Source organism: Nomascus leucogenys, chromosome 2 (genome assembly GCF_006542625.1).
Source record: "Nomascus leucogenys isolate Asia chromosome 2, Asia_NLE_v1, whole genome shotgun sequence".
NCBI classification, from domain to species: Eukaryota; Metazoa; Chordata; class Mammalia; order Primates; family Hylobatidae; genus Nomascus; species Nomascus leucogenys.
In genome coordinates, this window is record NC_044382.1 from 51420226 (window position 1) to 51446848 (window position 26623).

General features: G+C 47.8%; 1 protein-coding gene across 4 annotated transcripts in view; it reads right to left on the reverse strand.

Annotated features, from left to right (window-relative positions):
* CDH1 (cadherin 1) overlaps positions 1–26623 on the reverse strand; it is a 96898-nt gene that overhangs the window by 48769 nt on the left and 21506 nt on the right. The window contains exon 1 of one of the 4 annotated variants that reach the window (XM_030794863.1): positions 22228–22461. The exons of the other annotated variants lie outside the window; for them this stretch is intronic. The gene's annotated coding sequence lies outside the window, so the exon portion shown is untranslated. Of the gene's footprint in view, positions 1–22227; positions 22462–26623 lie in introns of those variants that run through there. 4 annotated transcript variants of the gene reach the window in all.

Genomic DNA, 26623 nt, shown 5'->3' on the forward strand with positions numbered 1-26623 from the left:
CTTTGGGAAGCTGAGGTGGGTGGATCACTTGAGGTCAGGAGTTGGAGACCAGCCTGGCCAACATGGTAAAACTGCGTCTCTACTAAAAATACAAAACTTAGCTGGGCATGGTAGTGCGTGCCCGTAGTCTCAGCTTCTTGGGAGGCTGAGGCAGGAGAATTGCTTGATTCTGGGAGGCAGAGGTTACAGTGAGCCGAGATCACGCCACTGTACTCCAGCCTGGGCAACAGAGCAAGACTCCATCTCAAAGAAAAAAAAGAACAAGACTCTGTCTCAAAGAATATATGTTCATATTTGTTTATAGTTATATATAGAACTTTAAAAGACACTAACAAGTGAGATTTTAGGTATGGGGGAGGCACCTTATTAGACCAAAGGGGGATAGGGTGGGAGTAGAACTTTTCATTGTATACTTTTTAGATTATTTGATTTTTTTTTCAATGGTGTCCATGTGAACATATGACCTATTCATAAAGTTAAAAATAATCCCTTCTTGCAATCACAGTGCAACAGGCATGAGGGTGAAAGTCATCTGCTAAAATGACCGAACAGGAGGGTAGGAGAGCCCACTCCCGCCTCACCCTCCTGAGTAACTGGGATTAGAGACAGGAAGCACTGGACCTGGGAACTTAAGCTGTTAAAAAAAAAAAGAATGGAATTGGAGATTAGTATTCTAAGTGAAGTAACTCAGGAATGGAAAACCAAATATTATATGTTCTCACTCATAAGTGGGAGCTAAGCTATGAGGATGCAAAGGCATAAAAAGATACAATGGACTTTGGGGACTTTGGGGGAAAGGGTGGGAAGGGGGTGAGGGATAAAAGACTACACAGTGTACACAGGTACAGTGTACACTGCTCCGATCATGCGTGCACCAAAATCTCAGAAATCACCCTAAAGAACTTGCTCACGTAACCAACACCACCTGCCCCCCAAAAACCTATTTAAATAATTAAAAAGTTAAAAAAAGCACACACACACACACATGCAAAAGATCAAGAAAAAAAGTAGGGGACCACATGTAAACTGCTTACAATTTACAGAAGGAAAAGTTACATTTTTACAAACACTCAGAGGACTTAGGGAGTAAGTTGTTGGCCTGTCAGAAGGCTCCTTGCACCCACTCCCAGGGGCCGCCACCCCTCTGAGAATCTTAGCAACGTAGGATGCAGGAGACAAGAGGGAGGGGTCCGTGTAGGCGGTGGAAAGGAGGATGACCCACACATGATGGGAGAGGGAAGGGGGTGCTGCCGGCGGATGCTGGTCAGCTGGTCTAGCAAAAAAAATGCTGATGTCAGTTGACCAGAGTCAGACGACCAGATTATCTCTGGAGAGTGTCAGGCAAGCCCCTTGCATTTTTTCTGGGTTCGTTTTATCATGTGTAATGCACAGAGGTGGAAATGTATCAGCAAAGATGTGGGGCTCAAAGGTCTTGGACATCATGGCAAGTAGGAACCAGAATGGCTTTTTAAGAGAACATTCTGATCATGTTCATAGATTTTACATGCATAACTCCTTTCTTTCAGCAAAGCCCATTTTTAGGACTTCATCTCACAGAGGGACTCACACATTGCATGAAGGCAGATATACAGAGAGCCAATGCAAGCTTGTTTATGGTGGCAAAAGATAGACATATCATTGACAGAGGGCTGGATAAATCAATGATGAGCATCCACTCAATGGAAAATGATGCAAAAATTAAAAACCATGAGGGGCCGGGCACGGTGGCTCACGCCTAAATCCCAGCACTTTGGGAGGCCGAGGTGGGTAGATCGCTTGCGGTCAGGAGTTCAGGACCAGCCTGGCCAACATGGTGAAACCCTATCTCTACTAAAAATACAAAAATTAGCCAGGCATGGTGGTAGGTGCCTGTAGTCCCAGCTACAAGGGAGGCTGAGGCATGAGAAATGCTTGAACCCGGGAGGTGGGGGTTGCAGTGAGTCCAGATCATGCCACTACACTCCAACCTGGGTGACAGAGTGAGACTCTGTCTCAAAAAAAATAAATAAAATAAAAAGAATGAGGGAACTGTTTTAAAAAGTATCAAGTAAGTGTATATGTAATAATATGGGAAGAATCTGTCTTTAAAGAGCACAGAACTAAATGGGATAGGGAATAGGCTTAGAATATCTTCAGAAGGAAACAAGAAATCGGCAACACTGCTTGTCTTAGATGAACTGCTGACAGGCAGACGCTTTTAGGCTCTTAGGTACCATTTAAACTGGCTTGTGTTTGTTTTCCTATGTTCACATATACAAACTTTTTTTTTCTTTTGAGATACTCTCTGTTGCCCAGGCTGGAGTGCAGTGGCACAATCTCAGCTCACTGCAACCTCCACCTCCTGGGTTCAAGCGATTCTCGTGCCTCAGCCTCCCAAGTAGCTGGAATTACAGGCATGAGCCACCATGCCTGGCTAATTTTTGTATTTTTAGTAGAGACAGGGTTTCGCCATGTTACCCAGGCTGGTCTTGAACTCCTGAGCTCAGGATATCTGCCTGCCTCAGCCTCCCAAAGTGCTGGGATTACAGGCGTGAGCCACTGCTCCCGGCCCTTTTTCTTTTCTTTAATGAGAAGATTGAACCAAAGGAGGGATGGGTGTTCAGCTGACCGTAATCTCAATAGGCAACATGTGATGTGGCTTCCAAAACCAGATTTCAGTTGCGTTTTCAGAAATTAGACACTCAGGATATGGGAGACTATATAGTCCTTCTCTGATTCTATTTGTGGTTTGATAAGTACATTCTCAGGGTTGCAATCTAATGATTTCAATGATAAGTGTTTTTTTTTCCAAGAGTCATGCTCTAAGAGGGACACTGACCCATGGAGCTGGTCCAGGGGCAGAGGGGCAAGAATGGGAAGGAGCCCTGTGTGGGGTGAGGGGCAGAAAACAGACTCATTGTCAACATTTCTAGGGCTGATTCCTTTGTGAAGGATCGGTCACAATGGCACCAGAGGGTAAGATGTGGGCCAGCAGAGAGAAGAAAGAACAAGATAATCTGACCCTACAAAGAACTAGGCTGTAGCCTCCTGAACACCCCCTCTCAAAGGGCTTTACCAGGTGCTGCCTCATAGAGCACTAACGGTCAGTGCTTAGGCCTGGAGTCTAGATAGATGTGGACTTGAATGCAAACTGTGCCTCTGACTAGCTGTGTTAACTTCAGGAAAGTTCATTAACGCTTGAGTCTTAGTTTCCTCTTCAACTACAGAGTGGCCCCCACCTGTCACAGTTGGTGGGAACATTTGAAGAATTTGTGGTAAGCTGCTGCTCCTGTTCTGCCACAGATGGCTTTTGCAGAACTGGAAACTTCTGCAACTGCCTCTGAGGCCACCCTAAGGAGAGGCAGTGCCCCCAAGGTGGGTGTGCAGGTTCCAGGACAGGGCAACATCCCCAGGGCCTTCCCTGTAGGGTCAAATCCTGAGAGTGTGGACTGCCTCCCTGTGGCCCCCGTCCATGCCCTCAGGATTGGCCACTCCTGCCTTTGGGTGTGGTGGTCCCTTGCCTGTGGGGGGTGCCTGGGGAGCCAGAAGGAAGCCCTGAACCTGAGAAAGTCAATCCTTCTCCACCCCTCTTGATCAAAGGTTTGATGCCATGGGGAACAGCAGCTGCGCACACCAACCACTCCCTTCTCAGGCCATCTGGAAACATCTCTGTGGCCATGAAAGGAGTTTCCTGGGCTGCTGTTTTGCTTTTCTGACCCCCTCCTTGAGGCCTTAGCAGTGAGTGCCTAGGACTTGAGCCAAGGTTTGGGCTAGTGAAGGGCATCAAGGAAGGCGTGGGCCCCCTGGAACTGTGGGTTAAGATATAGGCACCTGTGGGAGGCTCTGTGGCCTTCAACAGTCTCTCAAAGGGTCTCAGATCCCAAAAGGATTAAAGATCTACTGAGGGGGCCGGGCATGATTGCTCAGGCCTGTAATCCCAGCAGTTTGGGAGGCTAAGGCAGGAAGATCACCTGAGTCCAGGAGTTTGAGATCAGCCTGGGCAACATAGTGAGACCCCGTCTCTACAAAAAATTAAAAAATTGGCCGGGCATGGTGGTGCCTGCCTGTTATCCCCGCACTTTGGGAGGCCAAGGCGGATGGATCGCTTGAGCTCAGGAGTTCGACACCAACCTGGGCAACATGGAAAGACCCGATCTCTAAAAAAAGAAAAAATTAGCCAGGTGTGGTGGCATGCTCCTGTAGTCCCAATTACTGGGCAGGCTGAGGTGGGGTTAATTGCTTGAGCCCAGGAGGTCAAGGCTGCAACTAGCCGTGATCACATCATTGCACTCCAGCCCGGATGACAGAGTGAGACCCTGACTCTAAAAACGAAGGAAAAAGTAAAAGACATACTGAGGGGTTAAAATGAGTGCTGTGGGTGTGTGGAGGAGGGTGGAGAAGGAAGCGGAGGCAACTGAGGCCACAATGCCTAATTGTTTCCAATACCCCCATCCCCAACTCAAACCCTCTGACCTGTAGATAAATAACGTCAGGCCTCCTGTGTGAGTGCTTTGAGTGCTGCAAATTACAAAATACAAAGCACAGCTGAGGAGTGGGGACAGGGTGGTCAAAAGGTGAGAGGAGAACATGGAGACAGAACGGCTTTGTCAGCCGACGCTTTTTTCCCCACAGACCCAATTCATCTCTGGACTCCTGGACCATTGCAGTAGCTCCTTAATCTTCCCAATTCTGGCCCAGGTTGCTATGGCCTCTTCTCTACACAGTAGCCCCAGTGAGCTTGCTACAACCTCGGTCAGGCCATGACAAGCTTCTGCTCTATGCAGAGCCCTCCAGAGACTCACTTCTCCCAGAATAAAAGCCCAGCTCTCTATAGTGAGGCCTCAGCTACTTCTGACTTTGTCACCAACTACCCTCATGTCACTTGCTCTGCTCAGCCAACACCCTGGAGGTAACTGTGGGCATGAAATCACGAGAATGAGGTGCAGTCCTAGCCAGCTTCGAAGACGCATGAAGTTATGGGAGTGCCACTCCTGGTTCATCAGCACTGTTCTCCTGGGGTTGACTCCAAGGTCCTTTTGCCAAAAACATACAACAAGGTAGTAAACGCTGTAGAGAAAACAATAAAACAGGCGCTGGGCATGGTGGCTCATGCCTGTAATCCCAAGCACTTTGAGAGGTCGACATGGGTAGATCACTTGAAATCAGCCCGGCCAACATGGCGAAACCCTATCTCTACTAAAAATACAAAAATTAGCCAGGTGTGGTGGTGCGCACCTGTAATCCCAGCTACTTGAGAGGCTGAGGCAGGAGAATCACTTGAACCCAGGAGGTGGAGGTTGCAGTGAGCCGAAATCACACCATTGCACTCCAGCCTGGGTGACAAAGGGATACTCTGTCTCAAAATAAATAAATAAATAATAATAAAATAAAATAAACAGGGAGGATAAGGAGGGAGTGCTGGAGGCAGTGGGGTGCCATGTCAAAGGCAATGAAGGTGACTTCGAGCAAAGGCAGTTTTAGCTGAGACCTAAGACTTGCTGGAAGGGAGGGAAGGAGGGAGGAAGGGAGCCACTCGGTCCCCTTTGGAAGGACATTTCAGGCAGAGGGAAAAGCAAACACAACTTGGTTGGAAGCCAGTCCAGGGTGGTGGCTGAGTAGAGCGAGTGACACAAGGGTAGTCAGTGACAAAGTCAGACGTAGCTGGAGCCTCAGTGTAGAGAGCCGGGCTTTTATTCTTGGAGAAGCAAGGAGTGTCTTGGAGTTTTTTATCTGTAGATCAGAGGGTTTGAGTTGGGGGTGGGGGGATTGGAAACAGCAGACATTGTGGCCTCAGCTGCCTCCCTTTCATTCTCCAGCCTCTCTCCAACACCCCCAGCGCTCGTCTGTTGCCAGGCTGGAGTGCAGTGGTGCGATCTTGGCTCACTGCAACCTCCACCTCCCAGGTTCAAGCAATTCTCCTCAGCCTCCCGAGTAGCTGGGACTACAGGCACGTGCCACGATGCCCAACTAATTTTTGTATTTTTAGTAGAGACGAGGTTTCGCCATGTTGGCCAGGACAGTCTCGATCTCTTGACCTTGTGATCTGCCTGCCTTGGCCTCCCAAAGTGCTGGGATTACAGGTGTGAGCCATCGTGCCCGGCCAACCCCTCAGTTATTGACCTTATCAGAAGCACCATGCAGAATTGCAGTTAATCTTCACAACAGCCTAGAAGGTGGGTACTGTGTTACTCCCATTTCATAGGTGAATAAAGCAATACTCACAGTGGTAAGGGATTTGCCCAAGGCCACGTAGCTATAACAGCACACAGCAGAGCTGGGAATTGAACTCAGGCCTGCCGGACCCCGAAGCCCATCACCTTAACTTTCACCTAGCCCTGCCTCCCTGGAGGATGTGCCTCTTTGCCCCTCTGTGCAGGGAGTAAAGAGGCAGAAAGAGGCAAAGTCACCAAAGGAGGGCGGCGGCTTACAGATGGGAGCAGTTTTCCCAGGACAAGCCACTGGGGCATCTCAGTCAAGCCCGCACTGCAGGTGGAAGGCTAAAAGTGCTGATGAGGCAGGTGGTGTTGATGTCTGACCAGGCCCATTTAAAGCAGGCCTTCGGGGATTTCAGCAGTTGTGCTGCTGAAATCAGCACAACTGGCTCTGCGTGCTGTAAATAAGTTGACTCAACACCTTGGCAGGTGATAGGGCTGTTTGGCCCTGGCAAAACCTGAAAGGCCACCTGGCTGTTCCCAAAGGCCTTAGTTTGCTTAAATAATGGCAAAACCTCTGGTGTGAATTCCCAGAGAACTTCCTGCCTTCTGACATGAGAGGGCACACACCAAGGGAGCCAGGAAGAGAAAAATCTCTTTCCCCCTCAATCAATTCCATAGGAAAACTGCTTATTAACTAAATCAGGAGGCAGAGGCTTACCGTTCATACCAGCATTAAATACTCTTTCCCTTCTCATTGTGAATGCACCATTTCTGCTGACAGGGCAGGAGTTCAGACCAGTCAGGCTACTGCTTTCTCTTTTAAACACCCTTTTAAGCCATTAGCTTAGGCTCATCTGGAAAACCTGCCTGCCTGCCTGCCTGCCTTTTGATTACACACACAATATATCCAGCTTATCTCAGGTGTCCATTTCCTTCAGCAGGTAGGGGGCTGTGGTTTCCCAGAAGCATTTCTGTTTCTGGGAAGGCTGCAAACCAGCACTGCACTCCAGCTTGGGTGACAGAGTCAGACCCCCATCTCAAAAAAAAAAAAAGAAAAAAAAGAAACGTTACCTTTTCTAGAACACTACCACCCCACAAACACTGCTTTTGAAGGCAGTCTTGGCTAAAGCCGTTGGTGGCGGAGATAATATTAGCAGCTAATGCTCTATAGCACACTGCATGCCAGGCTTATATTAGTCATTTATTTTCATAATAATAGTATGAATTAGATACTATTATTGTCTCCATTTGACAGATGAGAAAACTGAGGCATATGGGGGTCGAGTAACTTGCCCAAGGTCACATAACTTACAAGTTACTGGTGTGAACCTGGAATTCGAGCGAGCACAGGCCATCTGGCCCCAGAGCCCGTGGCTCTTAACCACTATGCTTTCATGAAGGGTTTTCTGTCTATGAGGCTTGAGAAAGACTGGAAGAAGCACGATGCCAACACACCTGAACACAATGAACCCGGGGGAACTGTGGCTTTCTCTATCTGAACCAGTTCATGATATGAGGCTTAGAGGCACCAATGTTGCATTTGGAACAGCAACAAACAAGCTTGGGACTGCACGGTGGTTACAAGTAACAAGTCTAAAGTCAGCCACACCAAGATTGAGGTTTCAGCTCCACCACTCAGACATACTTGAGGTTAAGTCACTTACCCTCTCTAAGCCTTAGTTTCCTCTCTATAAGATGGGCCGAATGGCAATTTCTAAATAGCAGGACTGTCGTGAGAACTACCTGAGAAGGTATATAATGTAAAGTGACCAGCCTAATCTGACAAGCCTGTTGGATTTTATGCATGGGCAGTTTTGCTGAAAACTGTGCATAACTCAAAACATGCTCAGCTTTCCTTTAAAAGTAGATGTGATGCACTCCCATTCTTTAAAAGCTGCAAAATGGGACTTTATGCCAGGTGCAGGAACTCATGCCTATAATCCCAGCACTTTGAAAGCCAAGGTGGGAGGATTGCTTGAGCCCAGGAACTCAAGACCAGCCTGGGCAATACAGTGAGGCCCCTGTCTCTACAAAACATACTATTTAAAAAAAAATTTTTAATGGGATTTTACTAAGTAAAATATTATAGTGCAGTTTCAAGTCTGAATGATTCAAATCTGCTGAATGTCAGGTACTGTCCATAGCTAATATTGGACTCCTGCTGTGCACCAGGCATGCCACTCAGCACTTTAATCCACTATTCATGTTCAGGAAACGTTGGTCATTATTAAAAATAGTAAAAGTATATGGACTATGTTTGTTACCTGCTACTACATTAAAAGAAACCTAAAATAGGCCTGGTGCGGTGGCTCACACCTGTAATCCCAACACTTTGGGAGGCCAAGGTGGGTGGATCACTTGAAGTCAGGAGTTTGAGACTAGCCTGGTCAAGATGGCGAAACCCCATCTCTACCAAAAATACAAAACTTAGTCAGGCATGGTGGTGCGTGCCTACAGTCCCAGCTAGCTACTTGGGAGGCTGAGGCACAAGAGTCGCCTAAACCCGGGGGTGGGAGGTGGAGGGTGCAGTAAGCCAAGATTGCACCACTGCACTCCAGTCTGAGTGATAAAGCGAGACTCTGTCTCACCAAAATAAAAAAAAAAGAAAGAAATCTAAAATAGCCATATTTGAGGACTTTTGACAATCTTCCCTCCTAGCTTTCCTCCTTTTGGGTGGATGGGGGAGACCTGTGGAAGACAGGGGAAACGTAAATGGGGACATTTTGCTAAACATCTGAGTGACAGCTTTGGAAAACGATCACACCTAAGTTTACACTGTCTTGACCTTGATGTCTAATTCCAGGGTCTATCAAATCATAACCTTTTGTTTCTTTGGAAAGCAACATGCTGATACCATCAGCTTTATCTTAGACACTTCAGATGTAGAAATGCCAGCTATGCTTTATTATAGGGGAAGAAAATGTCTTTTTAAATTACAAACTTGAGTCCCATGTGTGGCTAGTGTGTGCATGCATATAGCTTACATGAAAACTATATGCTTTTAAACACAAAAACAGAAATGTGTAACTGCTCCTGGAACCCAACTGATGCTTCAAATTCTATCTCCAAAGTGGGAGAACAAAAAGGGGGCCTTAGACAAATCAAAGGCAAGAACACCACCTTCTCTTCTCATGTTCCCTTCTGGGTACACAAGGACCTTGGGAGGTGATGTTTGAAATGACTTGCATGTGAGAGTTTGTAATAAATACAAGACATTCTTGGGATGGTTGGGGATATTTGCCATCAGAGTGGACGTTAGATGATACTATACGTTTTCTTAGTTGTGATAATGGCATTGTGGTTCAGGAGATGCAGACTAGGGGTGAAACATGCCTGCAGCATACTTTCAAATGGCTCATAAAGTACGTGCTCGGACGCACACGCTTAAGAGGCACACACAGAGAAGGCAAATATGACAATGTTAATTGTAAAATGAGGGTGTTGTTTTTGTGTTTTTTTTTTTTGAGACAGGGCCTTGCCCTATCACCGAGGCTGGAGTGCAATGGTAATCATAGCTCATTGCACCCTGGACCTCCCAGGCTCAAGCAATCCTCCCACCTCAGCCTTCTGAGTAGCTGGGACCACAGGTGCGCACCACCATGCTTGGCTTCATTGTACTATTTCTCAACTTTTATGTATTTAAGTTTCCATAATTAGAAGTTTTGGGGATGGGGAGGGGCTTCTATAATGAGAACTAACCAAACTAACCGTGTGGATTTACTGCAGATAAAATTAGGACTGAGATTCACCCAGTACGGACTGACACAACCACACCAATGGTTGAAATATTGAAAAGTCCCATCAGTTGGTGAGTAGCCTTTGCTCTGAGCCTCCTGGGGTCCTCGCCAGTGCCCACCCTCCAGCTGCTGCCCAGGGCCCCAGCACTTCTTGAGCACTGAACACCAGGCATCCACTTTCATTGCAAAGGGTCCAGGCTGTACTGGTCATCAAACTTTACTTATGTATTTATTTATGACAGGGCATTGCTCTGCACCCAGGATGGAGTGCACCATGTTGAATGCAAACGGTCCAGGCTGTACTGGTCATCATCAAACTTATTTATTTATTTGAGACAGGGTCTTGCTGTGTCGCCCAGGCTGGAATGCAGTAGTGCGATCTTGGCTCACTGCAAGCTCTGCCTCCCAGGTTCAAGCAATTATCCTATCTCGGCCTCCTGAGCAGCTGGGATTAAAGGCGCCCACCGCCACGCCCAGCTAATTTTTGTATTATTGATAGAGATGGGGTTTCACCATGTTGGCCAGGCTCAAACTCCTGACCTCAAGTAATCTGCCCGACTCGGCCTCCCAAAGTGCTAGGATTACAGGCATGAGCGACCGCACCCAGCCATCATCAAACATTTTAAAACTGTGCTTCTGGCCATTCACGGTGGCTAATGCCTGTAATTCCAGCACTTTAGGAGGCTGACGCAGGAGGATTGCTTGAGGCCAGGAATTCAAGACCAGCCTGGGCAACATAGCAAGACCCTGTCTCTACAAAAAATTTAAAATTAGCGGGATGTGGTGGCATGTGCCTGTAGTGCCAGCTACTTGGGAGGCTGAGGTGGGAAGATCGCTTGAGGCTGGGAAGTTGAGCTGCAGTGAGCTATGACTGCACCACTGCACTCTAGCCTAGGTGACAGAACATGGCCCTGTCTTAAAATAAATAAATCATTATTCTTGCATATTCTTAACTACTGGCCATACTCCACCAATCTCTCCTCTTGGTCATCTTTGTCCACATAACTTGTTTCTCATGGATATAAACAGGAAGAGCCCTGTGGCACACAGGTTAAGTGCTCAGGCTGAACTGAGTTTAAATCTTGGCTCTGCCGCCTCCCATCTGTGGGACCCTGGACTAGTCACTTTACCTCTCAGAGCCTCAGTTTACTTTACTGCAAATTGGAGATAATACAGTCAGTTCTTCAATAATCCTTGTTTTGAAAATGCAAATGTGTTTCAATCTGAATGATGTATTAGGAAATAACTTGAGCAGGCTGGGTGCACTGGCTCATGCCTGTAATCCCAGAACTCTGGGAGGCCAGGGCAGGCAGATCACCTGAGGTCAGGAGTTCAAGACCAGCCTGGCCAACATGGCAAAACCCCGTCTCTACTAAAAATACAAAAAAATTAGCTGGGAGTGGTGGTGCACACCTGTAATCCCAGCTACTGGGGAGGCTGAGGCAGGAGAATCACTTGAACCCGGGAGGCAGAAGTTGCAGTGAGCCAAGATTGTGCCACTGCATTCCAGCCTGGGTGACAGAGCAAGACTCCATCTCAACAAAAAAAAAAAAAAAAAAAAAAAGGAAAATAACTTGAGCATAACTCAATGTCAAGGTTGCTCACATGTGCAATTTTGTCTCCAACCAACACTAGGCGAATGCAGAAGACTCTATCCAGCTGAAGCACAGGAACGCACAAAACACCCACCTTCTCCAGCTGCCTCAGTTCACGTGTTACAAACCTCACCCATCCACACCTGGTGTTACAACTTCCATCTCATTTCAGACAATTCTCCTTCCACCACTTATAATAACAAGCCGCAACCCTTTAGAGACCCATTTCCACAAGCAAAATTCTTTTTGTCTAATGTATTATGATGAAGTTCTTGAGTGCTGAGCTCCTAAACCCATTTTCCCATAAGCCTGGTGGTTTTTGTTTTTGTTTTTTGAGACTGGGTCTCACTCTGTTGCCCAGGCTGGAATCCAGTGGCACAATCATGGCTCACTGCAGCATTGACCTCCCAGGCTCAAGCGATCCTCCCACCTCAGCCTTCCAGGTAGCTGGGACTACCAGGTAATTTTTTTGTACTTTTTGTATTTTTTGTTAGGATGGGGTCTCACTCTGTTGCCCAGGCTGGTCCTGAACTCCTGGGCACAAGCGATCCACCTGCCTCGGCCTCCCAAAGTACTGGGATTACAGGCTTGAGCCACCGTGCCCAGCCTAAGTCTAGTGTGTTTAATGGGCGATTTGACACAGTGTGGTGATTTTTAGGAAGACCTACGTCACAGGGTATGGAGTGAAGTATATATAAGATCGGTATACAGTGGGGGTTAGCCCAGACCCAGGCCAGTTGTAAGTGGTCCATAGATGTCAGCTGTGACTGTTCTCACTCTGAATGTAGACAAGCCTGGTGCATAAAAGATGCCCAGTGAACATTTATTGAATTTTCCTTGACGGGTCTATGGCTTATTAATCTTAGTGCACTAATTAAAGAGACATCTATCTCTCCCATATGTTGGAGAGGGACAAACCATAAATTAGAGAGGAAGCTTCCAAGTTCTAACGGAGCCCCGCCCTTCCATGCATGGCACGAAGAAGATAAGAAAGGCAGTGTCCCTGTCTGCTAGGCCTGCCCGATTAGGTGGTAAGCAAGGCAAGGACATAAGCGATTGGCCATTGTGTGGCAACACGGGGCCAATTTTGAGATAAGGAGCCTAGACCCTGAGTCCTTAAGTCAGGGTCCCAGTATAGCATTAAGTGGTTGAGAGCCCCAGGTCAGAGGTCAGACGACCCAAGTTCAAGCCCCAGATCCACTTATCAATTATACCACCTCGGGCACGTGATTTCACCTCTCCTGCCTCAATTTCCTCGTATGCAAAACAGAAATAGTGATGGTCTGTATTTCCTAAGGGGATAGGATGATTCAACAAGTTAATCCATGTAAAGCCCTTTAGCACTGTCAGACACAGAATAAAAGCTCAATGGGCCAGGCACGGTGGCTCACGCCTGTAATCCCAGCACTTTAGGAGGCAGAGGCAAGAGGCCAGGAATTTGAGATCAGGCTGGGCAACATAGTGAGATCTGTTTACAAAAAAAAAATTTTTTTTTTTTTTTTTTTGAGATGGAGTCTCGCTCTGTAGCCAGGCTGGAGTGCAGTGGCGTGATCTCGGCTCACTGCAACCTCCACCTCCTGGGTTCAAGAGATTCTCCTGCCTTAGTCTCCAGAGTAGCTGGGACTACAGGTGCGTGCTACCACGCCTAGCTAATTTTTGTATTTTTAGTAGAGACAGGGTTTCACCATGTTGGCCAGGATGGTCTCGATCTCTTGACCTTGTGATCCACCCGCCTCCACCTCCCAAAGTGCTGGGATTACAGGTGTGAGCCACTGCGCCCGGCTACAAAAAAACTTTTTTAAATTAACCAGGTGTGGTGGCACATGCCTATGGTCCCAGCTACTCGGAAGGCTCAGGTGGGAGGATTGCTTGAGCCTAGGAGTTCCAGGCTACAGCGAGCTGTGATCTGCACTGCACTCCAGCTTGGGTGACAAAGTGAGACCCTGTCTTTTTTTTTTTTTTTTTTTTTTTTGAGACGGAGTCTTGCTCTTTCACCCAGGCCAGAGTGCAGTGGTGCGATCTCGGCTCACTGCAAGCTCTGCCTCCCGGGTTCATGCCATTCTCCTGCCTCAGCCTCCTGAGTAGCTGGGACTACAGGCGCCCACCACCGTGCCCGGCTAATTTTTTGTATTTTTTAGTAGAGACGGGGTTTCACCGTGTTAGCCAGGATGGTCTCGATCTCCTGACCTCGTGATCCGCCTGCCTTGGCCTCCCAAAGTGCAGGGATTACAGGCGTGAGCCACCGCACCCGGCCTGAGACCCTGTCTTAAAAAGAAAAAAAAAAGGGATTCTGGGATTCTGGGGCTGAAAAAGAAGATCAGAGCCTGTGCAGGAAAGTGTAGGTGTGAGTAGCAGCCAGGGAAGGTCTGAGTTGCCTGGGACTGCAAGGCAGAACAGCTAGGAGCTAACTTCCACCAACCACCCGCCCAGAACCCTTTCTCATACACCAGCCCGCGCTTAGCCGTGTCCATGGAAGAAATGAGAATCAGCTCTGTCTCCTGCACATCATTTCCAAAAGATGGGAGAGCCTCCTCCGCTGGCAGGGAAAGGATTCACCTGACGCAGGAGTTGGCTGCACAGTCTGGTTTGCATCACTTCGTCTCGGTGGAAGCTGATGGAGGCAGAGGCACTTATCTGTCCTCCAGAAGATAAGGTCTAAAAAAACTAGAGACCAGCTCTAGCCTCTGCCTTCCCCTCCCAGCTTATCTCCCACCTGTGAGCCCATCTATCCACCAGGCCCTGCCACACTAGGCCTCTTGCCAACTCCACACACTGCGCTCCTTCCTGTCTCAGGCTGTCAGCCCTTGCTATTCCTCTCCTTGGAATTCTCTTCCTACTGCTCTCTTCATGGTGTCCTCCTTTCTACCACTAGGTACCACACAAACATCCTCCTGCCTGACCCACTCCTCAGCTAAAGGGGCCCTGCACCACTACCCCAGGCACTCCCTACCCTGTTTCACTGCTTTACATCCTTCTAGAATGTGCTGCCCTCTGAAATCCTTATTTATTGCCACGTTCCCTGAAGGCGTAAGGCTGGTGCCTGGCCCACAGCAGACTCTGAATGAATCTGGATGTCAACTGGCTGGTACCCACCTGAAGGCAGAGGCGGAGTCATTCATCTGTCCATGAACATCCCCTAAGGGCCCTCTATGTGCTGGGGACTGAGCTTTGGGCTCCGGGAGTGGGGATGGGACACAAGAGACCCAAATCTTTACCTCTGAGGTCCTTCCAGGCACAGGAAAAGATGTAGTCAGAGGGGGTCTAGCCAGGCGGTGTCTTGTGGAAGACAGGCCCAGTCAGGAAGGTGATAGTTTTAGGACGGGAGGCAGAGCTCCCCGGAGCACACACCTGGTGGTGGCAGAGAGGGCTAGGCCAGGTGGCCCCAAAAGCCCTTCCAACTTTACGATTCTGAGGCAAAGGTGAAGAAAGCAACATAATAGTAGCCAAGAAAAGACCCGTAATTGACAGGGAGGAAAGGTCTCCAGATAGACTCAGGCCTGAAAACAACCAGGGGCATGAGAGCAACCATCAGAGGCTACCATTTTCTTTAAAAAAAAAAAAAAAATAAAAAATTTAAAAAAAAAAAAAAAAAAAAAAAAAAAAAAAAGGTCAGCTGCAGTGGCTCACGCCTGTAATCCCAACACTTTGGGAGGCTGAGGTGGGCGGATCATGACGAGGTCAGGAGATCAAGACCATCCTGGCTAACACGGTGAAACCCCATCTCTACTAAGAATACAAAAAAAATTATCCAGGCCTGGTGGCACGCACCTGTAGTCCCCAGCATGAGCCACCACGCCCAGCCCCAGCTAATGTTTTTATCTTTTGTAGAGATGGGGTCTCCCTATGTTGCCGGGGCTGGTCTTGAACTCCTGGACTCCAGCGATACTCCCACCTTGGCCTCCCAAACTGCTGGGATTATAGGTGTGAACCACCACTACCAGCCATGGATAAAATATTTTAATTATGAAATTACATTTGCAGGTTGGGCACAGTGGCTCATGCTTATAATCCCCGCACTGTGGGAGACCGAAGCGGGAGGATCTCTTGATCCCAGGAGCTCAACACCAGCCTGGGCAACATAGTGAGACCCTGTCTCAATTAAAAAAAGAAAAAAAAAAAGAAATTGCATTTGCAGAAGATTTTCTATGAACACCTGATAGGCCATGGTGCAATTTAGAGGCATCTTACCATGTGCTGCCTCGAAGGAATCAGAAAGCAGCCAATAGACATTGAAGTAGGAAGAGCAAGAGCATGATTTTGAAAAAATGTATGTACATAAATCTAACTGTATGAAACATTTCTATAGGCATATTTTAGTAGTTATTGATATAGATGTATTTGTAATAAGAGAAATAGCTGTGTGGAGTCATTCATTCATTTAAATATCTGAGGACCTCCTCTATGCTGGGCAGAATTCTGAGCCCAAGCCCTAGAAGTACAGCAATGAACAAAACAGACCCACCCTCAAGGAGCTCATATTCAAAGAGAGGGAGACAAGCAGATCATGAAATTGAATACTAATTAGTGCCATGGAAAAAAGGCAGGGTAGGCGGTACAGTGACAAGGGTATAGATGTGAGCTATTATCCAAGACACACTCTGCTGAGAACTGGGGCAGTTTGAGCAGAGACTGGAAAGAGATAAGCAAGAGTGGCATGAAGATGCCTGGGGGAAGGGTGCTTTGGGCACAGGGAACAGCAGGCACAATGGCCCTGAGGCAGGAGAGTGTTGGATAACAATTTACTTTAGTAAAATGCCATTACTGACTCTTGCATTTATATTACAACATATAAGATAATAATAGAGACCTCACTTCTAGGAGGATGTATACAAAAATGTTCCCCGGTGGTGATATCTAGATAGTGACTTTACACACAATTTAAATATTTTTGTTCTTTTTATTAAGGGATGGTATCTCCCTATGGAGGCTGGACTTCAACACTTGGGCTCAACTGATCCTCTCACCTCAGCCTCCAGAACACCTGGGACTATAGGCATGTACCACTGCACCCGGCTTTTTTCTTTTAGCTATCTATATTTTCCAATGTTTTTCCCACAACAAACATGTATTAACTGCAAAATAATGACAAATACCAATGGAAAGTCCAAGGTAGTAAGAGCTGTTGCCAAAATCACATGAAGGTAAGAGCCCTGTGGAGAAGCTGGATCCTCTCTAAGGCACAGGTTTATGCTTAACTCATAGAAACCTAATTATGCAACTGATCTTATTTTCCTCTTTGCTTTGACTGGTAGGAAGCTCAGGGTCAAATTTGTGGTCTGCTTTTAGCAGGGATCTAGGTCTGTGGCAAACACATCACTATCCAACCTTCTTCCTATACTCATCTTTTTTTAAAAATTGTAAGCCGGGTGCAGTGGCTCACGCCTGTAATCCCAGCACTTCAGGAGGCCGAGGCGGGCAGATCACCTGAGGTCAGGAGTTCGAGACCAGCCTGATCAACATGGAGAAACCAGCCGGGCGCGGTGGCTCAAGCTTGTAATCCCAGCACTTTGGGAGGCCGAGGCGGGCGGATCACGAGGTCAGGAGATCGAGACCATGGTGTAACCCCGTCTCTACTAAAAAAATACAAAAAAATTAGCCGGGCGTGGTGGCAGGCACCTGTAGTCCCAGCTACTCGGAGAGGCTGAGGCAGGAGAATGGCGTGAACCCGGGAGGCGGAGTTTGCAGTGAGCCGAGATTGCGCCACTGCACTCCAGCCTGGGCGACCGGGCGAGACTCCGCCTCAAAAAACAAACAAACAAACAAACAAACAAAAAAACCATGGAGAAACCTCATCTCTACTAAAAATACAAAATTAGCTGGGTGTGGTGACGCATGCCTGTAATCCCAGCTACTTGGGAGGCTGGGGCACTTGAACCCAGGAGGCAGAGGTTGCAGTGAGCCAAAATCACGCCATTGCACTCCAGCCTGGGCAACAAGAGCGAAACTCCATCTCAAAAAAAAAAAAAAAAAATGTAATTAAAATATTTTATAACATATTTTTAGAGATGGGGGTCTCTCTATGTTGCCCCAGCTGGTGTGGAATACTTAGGCTCAAGTGATCCTCCTGCTCTCCTGCTTCAGCCTCCCAAGTAACTGGCAATACAAGTGCACACTACCACACCTGGCTCTCCTCTTGTCTTTTATTCTTATTTCTCCTTTGCCCATTTCCTTAACCCTATCTGAGAAATACATATAGCTATTATGTGATTATGCATCTGGGTGCCCCAAACCTCAAAATTCTTTGTTGGAGAGGTAGGAATGAACAAAGCAAATACAAAAACAAACGAACAACAATAACAACAAAAGACCGAGATATAGACAAGAGATTCTTAATGAAGTCTTGAAAAAGAAATGTTATTTTGGAAAGTCTTGTTACTATAAGAAAGAGAATCCCCATCTCTGGGGAATCCCAACTTTCTCATTATTGAAACTTAATGGTCTAGGCCGGGCACGGTGGCTCAGGCCTATAATCCCAGCACTTTGGGAGGCCGAGGCGGGTGGATTACCTGAGGTCAGGAGTTCAAGACCAGCCTGGCCAACATGGTGAAACCCCGCCTCTACTAAAATTACAAAAAAAAGTAGCTGGGAATGGTGGCGCACCCCTGTAATCCCAGCTACTCGGGAGGCTGAGGCGGCAGAATTGCTTGAGCCCGGGAGGCAGAGGTTGCAGTGAGTCGAGATCGTGCCACTGCACTCTAGCCTGGCCGACAGAGCGAGACTCTGTCTCAAAAAAAAAAAAAAAAAAAAGGAAACTTAATGGTCTAAAATGGAGTAGGGATGGTCTGGTTTATCGTGTTCTATTATGAAAATAAAATGACGCTAAAACTTTCTAAGTGGCAGATCTCCCTGTCACAGTAGACCACAGCTAAATTAACCTCTCTGGGTCTCAGCTCCCTTATCCAAAAACGGGGTCTAGGCCGGGTGCAGTGGCTCACATCTGTAATCCCAGCAATTTGGGAGGCTGAGACAGGTGGATCACTTGAGGTCAGGAGTTCGAGACTAGCCTGGCCAATGTGGTGAAACCCCATCTCTACTAAAAATACGAAAATTAGCCGGGCATGATGGTGGGCGCCTGTAATCCCAGCTACTCGGGAGGCTAAGGCAGGAGGATTGCTTGAACCCAGGAGGCAGAGGTTGTAGTGAGCCGAGATCACACCACCGCACTCCAGCCTGGACAACAGAGTGAGACTGTCTCAAAAAAAAAAAAAAAGAAAAAACAAAAATGGGGTCTAGAACTTACTACTCCCACAGAATAACTGGGAGAATTATATGTTACTATACAAATGCTCAGGGCAATGCCCCACATATAGTAAGGCTATGTCAGTGTTAACAATAATAGCAATTATGTTTACCGATTATCAGTAATAACTAATAGTATTTCTGAGTGCATACATGACATTCTATATTGTTCATCTCATTTAATCTCCCCCAAAACCTTATGAAGTAGGTTCTACTAAAGCCATTTTACAGAGGGAAAACATTGACCGGAAGACAAGATGCCCTTGAAAGAAATCCTGCTACTGGTCCCCTGGATTTTGGGAGAGCCTGGGCCAGTTTTCTCAAGGAAGGGAAGCAGTGCATCCAGCAGTTAGGGACAAGTTGTGAATCTTTGCCCTGCCACTAAATAGTCAAGGGGATGTCTCAGAGCCGCAGTGTCTTCATCCATAAAATGGGATAATATAAATTTTTTTTTTTTTTTTTTTTTTTTTGTAAACAGAATCTCGCTCTGTCACCCAGGCTGGAGCACAGTGGCGTGATCTCAGCTCACTGCAACCTCTGCCTCCCGGGTTCAAGCAATTCTCCTGCTTCAGCCTCCCAAGTAGCTGGGACTACAGGCGCGCACCACCACACTCGGCTAATTTTCTGTATTTTTAGTAGAGAAGGGGTTTCACCATGTTGGCTAGGCTGGTCTCAAACTCCTGACCTCGTGATTCACCTGCCTCGGCCTCCCAAAGTGCTGGGATTACAGACGTGAGCCACCGTGCCTGGCTGATATAAAAGTATAGTAGGGTTGGTGTGAAACACTAAACGATCTCATATATGTAAAACTAAATGCATACCAGTGAGTGAAGGGTTCTCAATCAATAAATAACTGAAGGGTCCTCAATTATTTGACACATAGGAGAAGATTAACTAAAAACAAGGCACAAGATAGAAAGAGAAACTAGATCCAACTGTGACAGAGAAATTTCCCATGAGAGGAAAACAAAGCTTTTAAAAAGTGTTAAATATCTGGCCGGGCGCGGTGGCTCACGCTTGTAATCCCAGCACTTTGGGAGGCCGAGGCGGGCGGATCACGAGGTCAGGAGATCGAGACCACGGTGAAACCCCGTCTCTACTAAAAATACAAAAAAAAAATTAGCCGGGCGTGGTGGCGGGCGCCTGTAGTCCCAGCTACTCGGAGAGGCTGAGGCAGGAGAATGGCGTGAACCCGGGAGGCGGAGCTTGCAGTGAGCCGAGATTGCGCCACTGCACTCCAGCCTGGGCGACAGAGCGAGACTCTGTCTCAAAAAAAAAAAAAAAAAAAAAAAAAAAAAAAAAAAAAAAAAAAAAGTGTTAAATATCTGAAAGTCATGACATGTCTAGAAATACTTAAAGAAAAAAAAAAAAGGAGACAGGTCACCTGTCTTGAGGCAAACAAGCAAAGACAACTCAGATGCCCTCAGGTTCATGATTAATTGCCCTACGATTTTGGGATTTCATTTAGAATCAAATAACTAAAATCCCTTACATACCTGCTGGATCTGTTACCAAACTCCAGATGGATTAATCATAGACCAAATCCCCTCCACCTTTCCAAAAAAATTAAAAAGCAGCCAGGCGCAGTGGCTCACGCCTGTAATCCCAGCACTTTGGGAGGCCGAGGTGGGCGGATCACGAGGTCAGGAGATCAAGACCATCCTGGCCAACATGGAGAAACCCCATCTCTACTAAAAATACAAAAATTAGCCGGGTGTGGTGGCAGTTGCCTGTAGTCCCAGCTACTCAGGAGGCTGAGGCAGGCAAATCGCTTGAACCCAGGAGGCAGAGGTTGCAGTGAGCCGAGATCACACCACTCTACCTGGCGACAGAGCAAGAATCCATCTCGAAAAATAAAAAATAAAAATAAAAAAGCAATTTAATTCCCCATTCACAGCAAGGAAAGTCCCCAAAATTCTTAGTTGGCCCAACCTAAAAGTGAAACTGCAGCTGCCTTATCTCCATGCTAGATCTGTTTTCTGCTCAGCTTGAGTTTCATGCTGGCTTCTCTGAGACAGCAGGAAGGTTTGGTGATGCATTTTAATATTGGGCTGGGCAAGTCAGAAGTAAGGGAGTTGGGTTTGCAGACTCATAAAAGTGATGCCTCTTTCCAAAACCATGTAAATTAACTTGTCAAATCATCCACTAGTCTGCATTATCCAGTCTACCCTCCCTGCACTAGGAGCCTAGATGGCTGAGATCTCGGATACAGCAGGTGCCCAATGACTACCTGAATGGAAGAGTGAATGATGGTTGAACAGATGAACAGACAGACAGAAGGAAGGGGCCCCCTGGCCACCTAAGGTCTCCTCTCCAAATACACTGGAATCCCTCCTCCACCACTGAGTTGCTGGTGCTTGTTACACACCTTGCATATTTTGCTTGCTTTGCTTCTCCAAGAACACACAGGGAGTTTGCAGGCCTCAACTGCATTTCCCTTCACCTCTGTCTTGATAGACCCTGAGATTGACTCTATGTTATTTTGTTTTATTTTGAGATGGAGTCTCACTCTATCGCCCAGGCTGCAGTGCAGTGGCATGATCTCAGTTCGCTGCAGCCTCTGCCTCCCAGTTCAAGCGATTCTCCTGTCTCAGCCTCCCAAGCAGCTTGGACTACAGGCGCACAGCACCACACCTGGCTAATTTTTGTATTTTTAGTAGAGACAGGGTTTCGCCATGTAGGCCAGGCTAGTCTCAAACTCCTGACTTCAGGTGATCCACCTGCCTTGGCCTCCCAAAGTGCTGGGATTACAGGCGTGAGCCACCACGCCTGGCCGGCTCCCGTTTTAGACTGGTAATTCCACTCAGAGTTAGCCTTAAATGTCATCTGGGATGACTCCTAAGAGAAATCTGATGAAAGATGTGGACATGATCCACATCTGTGAACTGATCACACACACATACCTTTGTCTACAACTTCAGGTGGCTTCATAGCCCATCCCCCACCAAACCCAACCAATAATCATCTTTTTTAACAAGTAAACAAAAAAAGCATCAAATCTCGAATCTCTTGACTCGAAACCTCTGGGAGGGAAAGCCCCTCACAGTCTCCACTTTTAAGCTCTCCATGTGACTGCCACCCCCCCAAGCTCTGGCCCAGGTTTGGAAACCTGCTCTTGCCCAGCTTGTCCTTGTAGTGGGATCCAGAGACCACGAGTTCCAGCACAGAATGGGCTTATTTTAAAATGCAGATTCCTGGACTCACCCCAGACTTAAACATCAGAATCTCTAGGGGTGCAGTCTGCACTTGTAGTTAGTTTTGCAGGCAGTTTTGAAGCATATTAAAGACAGAACTGTTTCCTCAGACTTCACAGGGTTAAAATGTCAGACAGGCCAAAGGCCTGTAAACAACTGCTAATGAACTAATCAGCATTTCAAATGATGGAGCTGATAAGGATAACCACTTACCCAGAAGTGGGGGAGGAGGGCCACCCCTCCGCAAATTTCTTCTTCCCTCCCCGACTTCCAGGTCCCATAGTCGACTTCCAGTTCCCTTGCCCCGCTCACTCTGGGAGGTCCTCACCTTTCCTCAACTGCCTCAGCAGTTGCCTCTGCCAAGCTGGCTGTTCCTCTCTCTAAACCTCAGTCTCTTCATCTGTAAAGTGGGGAGGAGGCTAGGGGCCAATGGACTGTGGCCATAAGGGAATTTGAGGTGTAAACCCACTCCCAAGACTCCTGTCCCATTTTCCCAGCTGAAATTGGACTTCTTCCCCCAGCACCCCCACCAGGCATTCTCCGGGATCTGCAGGCTGTGTTTGTTTCTCCCCTCCTTTCTCCAACTATAATGTGAATTCCACACATTGTAGGGAGTGGGGATTTTCTTCTGGCACAGGGTTGGCTCAAGAGCCAAGAGTGAGTTGGAGTTTTGGGCTCAGTGCCTGGCTGGTACTAAGCACGCAAAACAGGAATAGCTGTCACCATAATTTCTCCTCAATGTAAAAAGCAGGGGAATTGAACGCTTTAAATTAATCTACTTTTTACAATTGATTTATCTTCAGGAAGCAAATAGCCTTGCTGAGGGGAAGAGAGGAATCAAACTTTTTAAAGATCCCTTACTGTTTAAAAAGATGGCCAGAGACATCTATCTAAGCTCAGCTGGTTTGGGGCTTTTTTTTTTTTTTTGAGACAGAGTCTTGCTCTGTCGCCGAGGCTGGAGTGTAGTGGTGCTCACTCTTGGCTCACCTCCGCCTCCCGGGTTCAAGCGATTCTCCTGCCTCAGCCTCCCGAGTAGCTGGGATTATAGGTGCCCACCACCACGCCTGGCTAATTTTTACATTTTTAGTAGAGACTGGGTTTCTACTGGCCTGTTGGCCAGGCTGGTCTCAAACTCCTGACCTCAGATGATCCTCCGGCCTTGGCATCCCAAAGTGCTGAGAATACAAGCGTGATCCACCATGCCCGGCCTGTGTTTTTGTTTTGTTTTTGAGAGGAGCAAAATGTGACTGAAAGTTTTAGGAATCTGGCTTCCTTCTCTCCATTATAATGCACTCCCTCACTGCAAAAGTCCCCAAAAGATGGAGATAAGTCACCTCCACTGGGGGTTGGGGGGTAACCCTGCAGCCTAATCCTCCCACAGCAAAGAGCCCCTCATCAAACTACTCACTGAGTGGCAACTACATGCCAGGCTTAATGCTGGGGGCTGTGAATACTTCCCAAGTACCCAGCCTGGTGGGGGAGCATAAAAGAACCCAGGGGATCCCAACTGGCAAAGGGAAGGGGTGGGACGTATCCTGACACAGGCCTTGGGGATGAGGATAAGAGAAGGCTTCGTAGAGGTAGAAACAAAGAAGATGGCCCTGAGAGAGAAACGAGCCAGGCAAGGAACACTGGGAGGTGTCCCCAGCGGAGGGGTCAGAATATGCCAGAGCCAGCAGCACCATTGGAAATGGGAGTCCATGGCCCCACCCTGGGCCAAGTGGAGCAGAAGCCCAGGAGAGGCCCAGGCCTCTGTGCTCAGCTCAGAACCTGAGCAAGCAGGCCAGTGCCCATGCTACTAACCACCAGGCTCCACTGCCCAGAATGGAGAGGGGAGGCAGAACTGGCAGGAGGAGGCAGCCGGTGGATCTGGGCTAAAGGACCAGAGGAGTCCCGAGTGAAAGACAAAGTCCTGGTGATGGGTACAAGGCCCTCCACATGCTGCCACCCCCTCTGCCCTTCTGTCAGCCCCTGCCCCTTGATCACTGACCTTGCCCTTCTGCTCAGTATCAGGGATGTGTCTTTGCTGTTCCCTCCATCTAGAACACCTTTCCCTCCGTCTAGAACACCCTTCCCTACCTAGTCACATGGCCTGATCCTTCACCTCTCTTGGGTCTTTGCTCAAATGCCCCCTTCAGTGAGGCCTTCTCAGATCACCCTAGTGCTTCCCAGCAATGCTCCAAGTCATCTTTCCAACACACCTGTCTCCACTCAGCACTCTAAATATTTTACACATTGATTATGTTTATTGCCTGCTCCCCGCAATACCTGAGAATACAAATTCCATGAGGGGGGACATTCGTATGTGTCTGGGTCTCTGTGTCCCCCATTCTGAACAGTGCTTGGCACATAACAGCCCCTCCATCATTACTGAACAAACGAATGGAGGATGGACACATGGATGGACAGGATGGGTGAGATGGGCACCTAGAAGCAAGCTTGAGGAGAAGGGGATTTGGGATAAACATCTGAGGGCAGGGGAGAGGGTATGGGACAGCCCAGCTGTCCTGATGTATCAGCCTGGACCACTCAGGCCTCTCCAAGGGCTGCCCTAGGCAGAGAGGGCAGAGGACCTGCTGCCTAGGTTCTCCAAGTTCTCCCAGCTTGCTAGCCCTCAGGCCAACAGGGCCCCACCCAATCAGCCACACTATTGTCCTTCTGCAGTCCTGCCAGGCTCTGTTGGGCCCTGTCTGCCTCAAAGGCCCTGTAGGAAGAACCAGCAAGGGAGTTTTCTCACAGCCCCTACCCTTCTGTGTGACTCAAGGACCGGAAGTTCAGTTTCACTTGACCTATCTGAGTCACCATCCAAATATACCATCTGCCATATTCGTGTCTCCCGGTCTCTGCACAGGAGGTCCTGCCCCCACCCCTCTAGGCTTGGGGCATCCCCCTCTCAGCCAGCACCAGAGGCTGAGACTCTCCCCGTATTCCTGCTCACGTACCACCCGACATCCCAGACTCCCCCTGGCCTCCCCACTCTGGGGAAGCTCCACCAGCTGATCCAGCCCACACACTCCCACCCCACCTGGATTCTAAATGCGCCCATTGTCTGATGACTTGGAATCCCAGTGTTTTCTATCACCCCTGGGTCAGCTCCGAACTCCTGGAGACAAGGCTGGTAACTGACACAGAGCACACAGAAGGCACTCACACCGTGCAGAGGAGAACTAAACCTCAAGGTGTGTGTGGTGGTCTGTGATATTATTAATAAAGACACCTTGCCCAGATTAAAGAGAAAGAATGGGGGAGAAATATTCTCCAAGGCCTGTTATAAATTAGGAGGGGCAAAATTCTCCAAGGCCTGTTATAAAGGAGGGGCAGGAGACGGTTATACTTTACAAGACAATTCACATTCCCATCTTTGGAAAACTAGAATTTAAAATACTTTACAAGGGCTGGGCGTGGTGGCTCACGCCTGTAATCCCAGCACTTTGGGAGGCTGAGGGGGGTGGATCACTGGGTCAGGAGATTGAGACCATCCTGGCTAACACGGTGAAACCCCGTCTCTACTAAAAATGCAAAAAAAAAAAAATTAGCTGCATGTGGTTGTGGGCACCTGTAGTCCCAGCTACTCAGGGGGCTGAGGCAGGAGAATGGCATGAACCCGGGAGGCAGACCTTGCAGTGAGCCGAGAGCGCACCATTGCACTCCAGCCTGGGGGACAAGAGCAAGACTTCATCTCAAAAAAAAAAAAAAATTAAAATAAATAAATAAATATATAGAATACTTTACAAGACAATTCACATTCCCATCTATGGAAAACGAGAATTTAGAAAACCCAGCCGGGCACAGTGGTAAAGGGGATTTTAGGGGCTGCATGGGTAGACCTTGGCATGAGGCTCCTTTCTAGGCCAAAGTGATGGATCTAGAATGGGAATATTCTTTGAAATACGGCCGCTGAGCACAGGAGGGATAAAAGCCAGCCAGGGCGGGACACACACCTTTTCCTTCCCAGCTCCCCTAGCTGTGGAACTCTAGGTAAGTGAATGGCCTCTAGAAGCTTCTGTTTATGATTTGAAAATGGAATTGTCAGGCCAGGCGTGGTGGCTCACGCCTATAATCCTAGCACTTTGGGAGGCCAAGGCAGATCACCCGAGGTGAGGAGTTTGACACCAGCCTGGCCAAAATGGTGAAACCCTGTCTCCACTAAAAAATACAAAAATTAGCTGGGCATGGTGGTACACGCCTGTAATCCCAGCTACTTGGGAGGCTGAGGCAGAAGAATCGCTTGAACTCGGGAGGCGGAGGTTGCAGTGAGCCGAGATCGTGCCATTGCACTCCAGCCCAGGTGACAGAGCAAGATTCCATCTCAACCAAACAAGAAAAAAAAAAAGAAAAGAAAATGGAATTGCCATAGTACCTAACTCTAAGGTTGATGCAAGGATTAAAAAAACAAGATCATACACGAACAGTTGAGTACTCAATCAATAAACGAATGCAATGACTATTGTGGTTATTGTATAACAATACTGTTATTATTGGTAGAGATGGGGGTCTTGTTATGTTGCCCAGGCTGGTCTCAAACTCTTGGGCTCAAGCGATTCTCCTGCCTTGGCCTCCCAAAGTGTTATGATAACAGGCATGAGCCACTGTGCCCCCTGTAATCCCAGCACTTGTCGGAGGCTGAGGCAGGAGGATCGCCCGAGCCCAGGAGTTTGAGACCAACCTGGAAAACACAGTGAGACCTTGTATTTTAAAAAACAAATTAATTAAATGTAATAAGC